Source organism: Carassius auratus, unplaced genomic scaffold, assembly GCF_003368295.1.
Source record: "Carassius auratus strain Wakin unplaced genomic scaffold, ASM336829v1 scaf_tig00217804, whole genome shotgun sequence".
NCBI classification, from domain to species: domain Eukaryota; kingdom Metazoa; phylum Chordata; class Actinopteri; order Cypriniformes; family Cyprinidae; genus Carassius; species Carassius auratus.
This window is the reverse complement of record NW_020529254.1, coordinates 17,501-22,500: the sequence shown is the minus strand read 5'-3', so window position 1 is coordinate 22,500 and position 5,000 is coordinate 17,501. Positions and strand designations below refer to the sequence as shown.

The following is a 5,000-nucleotide window of genomic DNA, read 5'->3' as shown; positions in this document are numbered from 1 at the left end:
ACCTGGCTATGCCCGATCTTGTCTGCTCTCGGAAGCTAAGCAGGTTTGGGCCTGGTTAGTACTTGGATGGGAGACGGCCTGGGAATACCAGGTGCTGTAAGCTTTTTGGAAACTTTTCACTTAGTATATAATAATTTTGCCAAAAAATAGAGTCAATGCCCGATCTCTGAATATTAGCAGGTTTGGGCCTGGTTAGTACATGGTTTGGAGACTGCCTGGGAATACCAGGTGCTTTAAACTTTTTTGGAAAATTTCACGATTTATATAATAATCTTGCAAAAAAAAAAAAAAAAAGAGTCAATGCCCGATCTCTGAATCTTACCAGGTTTAGGTCTGGTTAGTACTTGGATGACAGACTGCCTAGGAATACCAGGTGCTTTAAGCTTTTTTGAAACTTTTCACTTTGTATATAATAATTTAGCCAAAAAATAGAGTCAATGCCCGATCTCTGAATATTAGCAGGTTTGGGCCTGGTTAGTACATGGATAGGAGACTGCCTGGGAATACCAGGTGCTTTAAACTTTTTGGAAAATTTCACGATTTATATAATAATCTTGCAAAAAAAAAAAAAAAAAAAAAAAATGAGTCAATGCCCGATCTCTGAATCTTACCAGGTTTAGGTCTGGTTAGTACTTGGATGAGAGACTGCCTAGGAATACCAGGTGCTTTAAGCTTTTTTGAAACTTTTCACTTTGTATATAATAATTTAGCCAAAAAATAGAGTCAATGCCCGATCTCTGAATATTAGCAGGTTTGGGCCTGGTTAGTACATGGATGGGAGACTGCCTGGGAATACCAGGTGCTTTAAACTTTTTGGAAAATTTCACGATTTATATAATAATCTTGCAAAAAAAAAAAAAAAAAAAAAGTCAATGCCCGATATCTGAATCTTAGCAGGTTTAGGTCTGGTTAGTACTTGGATGAGAGACTGCCTAGGAATACCAGGTGCTTTAAGCTTTTGGGTTTTCTTTCCTACTTATATAATGTACTGGCGATTAGATGGGATGGTCTTTAAATAGCCCTCTCTTTGCAGCAGTCTTCGCTTACGGCCATACCAACCTGGCTATGCCCGATCTCGTCTGCTCTCGGAAGCTAAGCAGGTTTGGGCCTGGTTAGTACTTGGATGGGAGACCGCCTGGGAATACCAGGTGCTGTAAGCTTTTTGGAAACTTTTCACTTAGTATATAATAATTTTGCCAAAAAATAGAGTCAATGCCCGATCTCTGAATATTAGCAGGTTTGGGCCTGGTTAGTACATGGTTTGGAGACTGCCTGGGAATACCAGGTGCTTTAAACTTTTTGGAAAATTTCACGATTTATATAATAATCTTGCAAAAAAAAAAAAAAAAAAGAGTCAATGCCCGATCTCTGAATCTTACCAGGTTTAGGTCTGGTTAGTACTTGGATGAGAGACTGCCTAGGAATACCAGGTGCTTTAAGCTTTTTTTGAAACTTTTCACTTTGTATATAATAATTTAGCCAAAAAATAGAGTCAATGCCCGATCTCTGAATATTAGCAGGTTTGGGCCTGGTTAGTACATGGATGGGAGACTGCCTGGGAATACCAGGTGCTTTAAACTTTTTGGAAATTTTCACGATTTATATAATAATCTTGCAAAAAAAAAAAAAAAAAAAAAAAATGAGTCAATGCCCGATCTCTGAATCTTACCAGGTTTAGGTCTGGTTAGTACTTGGATGAGAGACTGCCTAGGAATACCAGGTGCTTTAAGCTTTTTTGAAACTTTTCACTTTGTATATAATAATTTAGCCAAAAAATAGAGTCAATGCCCGATCTCTGAATATTAGCAGGTTTGGGCCTGGTTAGTACATGGATAGGAGACTGCCTGGGAATACCAGGTGCTTTAAACTTTTTGGAAAATTTCACGATTTATATAATAATCTTGCCAAAAAAAAATAAAAAGTCAATGCCCGATATCTGAATCTTAGCAGGTTTAGGTCTGGTTAGTACTTGGATGAGAGACTGCCTAGGAATACCAGGTGCTTTAAGCTTTTGGGTTTTCTTTGCTACTTATATAATATACTGGTGATTAGATGGGCTGGTCTTTAAATAGCCCTCTCTTTGCAGCATTCTTCGCTTACGGCCATACCAACCTGGCTATGCCCGATCTTGTCTGCTCTCGGAAGCTAAGCAGGTTTGGGCCTGGTTAGTACTTGGATGGGAGACGGCCTGGGAATACCAGGTGCTGTAAGCTTTTTGGAAACTTTTCACTTAGTATATAATAATTTTGCCAAAAAATAGAGTCAATGCCCGATCTCTGAATATTAGCAGGTTTGGGCCTGGTTAGTACATGGTTTGGAGACTGCCTGGGAATACCAGGTGCTTTAAACTTTTTTGGAAAATTTCACGATTTATATAATAATCTTGCAAAAAAAAAAAAAAAAAAAGAGTCAATGCCCGATCTCTGAATCTTACCAGGTTTAGGTCTGGTTAGTACTTGGATGACAGACTGCCTAGGAATACCAGGTGCTTTAAGCTTTTTTGAAACTTTTCACTTTGTATATAATAATTTAGCCAAAAAATAGAGTCAATGCCCGATCTCTGAATATTAGCAGGTTTGGGCCTGGTTAGTACATGGATAGGAGACTGCCTGGGAATACCAGGTGCTTTAAACTTTTTGGAAAATTTCACGATTTATATAATAATCTTGCAAAAAAAAAAAAAAAAAAAAAAAATGAGTCAATGCCCGATCTCTGAATCTTACCAGGTTTAGGTCTGGTTAGTACTTGGATGAGAGACTGCCTAGGAATACCAGGTGCTTTAAGCTTTTTTGAAACTTTTCACTTTGTATATAATAATTTAGCCAAAAAATAGAGTCAATGCCCGATCTCTGAATATTAGCAGGTTTGGGCCTGGTTAGTACATGGATGGGAGACTGCCTGGGAATACCAGGTGCTTTAAACTTTTTGGAAAATTTCACGATTTATATAATAATCTTGCAAAAAAAAAAAAAAAAAAAAAAAGTCAATGCCCGATATCTGAATCTTAGCAGGTTTAGGTCTGGTTAGTACTTGGATGAGAGACTGCCTAGGAATACCAGGTGCTTTAAGCTTTTGGGTTTTCTTTCCTACTTATATAATGTACTGGCGATTAGATGGGATGGTCTTTAAATAGCCCTCTCTTTGCAGCAGTCTTCGCTTACGGCCATACCAACCTGGCTATGCCCGATCTCGTCTGCTCTCGGAAGCTAAGCAGGTTTGGGCCTGGTTAGTACTTGGATGGGAGACCGCCTGGGAATACCAGGTGCTGTAAGCTTTTTGGAAACTTTTCACTTAGTATATAATAATTTTGCCAAAAAATAGAGTCAATGCCCGATCTCTGAATATTAGCAGGTTTGGGCCTGGTTAGTACATGGTTTGGAGACTGCCTGGGAATACCAGGTGCTTTAAACTTTTTGGAAAATTTCACGATTTATATAATAATCTTGCAAAAAAAAAAAAAAAGAGTCAATGCCCGATCTCTGAATCTTACCAGGTTTAGGTCTGGTTAGTACTTGGATGAGAGACTGCCTAGGAATACCAGGTGCTTTAAGCTTTTTTGAAACTTTTCACTTTGTATATAATAATTTAGCCAAAAAATAGAGTCAATGCCCGATCTCTGAATATTAGCAGGTTTGGGCCTGGTTAGTACATGGATGGGAGACTGCCTGGGAATACCAGGTGCTTTAAACTTTTTGGAAATTTTCACGATTTATATAATAATCTTGCAAAAAAAAAAAAAAAAAAAAAAATGAGTCAATGCCCGATCTCTGAATCTTACCAGGTTTAGGTCTGGTTAGTACTTGGATGAGAGACTGCCTAGGAATACCAGGTGCTTTAAGCTTTTTTGAAACTTTTCACTTTGTATATAATAATTTAGCCAAAAAATAGAGTCAATGCCCGATCTCTGAATATTAGCAGGTTTGGGCCTGGTTAGTACATGGATAGGAGACTGCCTGGGAATACCAGGTGCTTTAAACTTTTTGGAAAATTTCACGATTTATATAATAATCTTGCCAAAAAAATAAAAAGTCAATGCCCAATATCTGAATCTTAGCAGGTTTAGGTCTGGTTAGTACTTGGATGAGAGACTGCCTAGGAATACCAGGTGCTTTAAGCTTTTGGGTTTTCTTTGCTACTTATATAATATACTGGTGATTAGATGGGCTGGTCTTTAAATAGCCCTCTCTTTGCAGCAGTCTTCGCTTACGGCCATACCAACCTGGCTATGCCCGATCTCGTCTGCTCTTGGAAGCTAAGCAGGTTTGGGCCTGGTTAGTACTTGGATGGGAGACGGCCTGGGAATACCAGGTGCTGTAAGCTTTTTGGAAACTTTTCACTTAGTATATAATAATTTTGCCAAAAAATAGAGTCAATGCCCGATCTCTGAATATTAGCAGGTTTGGGCCTGGTTAGTACATGGTTTGGAGACTGCCGGGGAATACCAGGTGCTTTAAACTTTTTGGAAAATTTCACGATTTATATAATAATCTTGCAAAAAAAAAAAAAAAAAAAAGAGTCAATGCCCGATCTCTGAATCTTAGCAGGTTTAGGTCTGGTTAGTACTTGGATGAGAGACTGCCTAGGAATACCAGGTGCTTTAAGCTTTTGGGTTTTCTTTCCTACTTATATAATGTACTGGCGATTAGATGGGATGGTCTTTAAATAGCCCTCTCTTTGCAGCAGTCTTCGCTTACGGCCATACCAACCTGGCTATGCCCGATCTCGTCTGCTCTCGGAAGCTAAGCAGGTTTGGGCCTGGTTAGTACTTGGATGGGAGACCGCCTGGGAATACCAGGTGCTGTAAGCTTTTTGGAAACTTTTCACTTAGTATATAATAATTTTGCCAAAAAATAGAGTCAATGCCTGATCTCTGAATATTAGCAGGTTTGGGCCTGGTTAGTACATGGTTTGGAGACTGCCTGGGAATACCAGGTGCTTTAAACTTTTTGGAAAATTTCACGATTTATATAATAATCTTGCAAAAAAAAAAAAAAAGTCAA

At 38.6% G+C, this 5,000-nt stretch overlaps 6 non-coding genes across 6 annotated transcripts in view; all 6 read left to right on the top strand.

The window, feature by feature from the left end:
• LOC113103133 (5S ribosomal RNA) overlaps window positions 1-103 on the top strand; it is a 119-nt gene extending 16 nt beyond the window's left edge. Inside the window, exon 1 of the ribosomal RNA XR_003291280.1 lies at window positions 1-103. This exon is cut by the window's left edge and continues 16 nt beyond it. This is a non-coding gene — a ribosomal RNA (5S ribosomal RNA).
• A 938-nt stretch (window positions 104-1,041) lies between these two features.
• Window positions 1,042-1,160, top strand: LOC113103104 (5S ribosomal RNA). Its single transcript, XR_003291251.1, has one exon. It is a non-coding gene; the product is annotated as a 5S ribosomal RNA (ribosomal RNA).
• A 934-nt stretch (window positions 1,161-2,094) lies between these two features.
• Window positions 2,095-2,213, top strand: LOC113103132 (5S ribosomal RNA). The gene has a single exon (XR_003291279.1). It is a non-coding gene; the product is annotated as a 5S ribosomal RNA (ribosomal RNA).
• A 942-nt stretch (window positions 2,214-3,155) lies between these two features.
• On the top strand, window positions 3,156-3,274 carry LOC113103102 (5S ribosomal RNA). The gene has a single exon (XR_003291249.1). It is a non-coding gene; the product is annotated as a 5S ribosomal RNA (ribosomal RNA).
• A 927-nt stretch (window positions 3,275-4,201) lies between these two features.
• Window positions 4,202-4,320, top strand: LOC113103127 (5S ribosomal RNA). Its single transcript, XR_003291274.1, has one exon. It is a non-coding gene; the product is annotated as a 5S ribosomal RNA (ribosomal RNA).
• Window positions 4,321-4,688: 368 nt separating this feature from the next.
• Window positions 4,689-4,807, top strand: LOC113103101 (5S ribosomal RNA). Its single transcript, XR_003291248.1, has one exon. It is a non-coding gene; the product is annotated as a 5S ribosomal RNA (ribosomal RNA).
• Window positions 4,808-5,000: the final 193 nt, after the last annotated feature.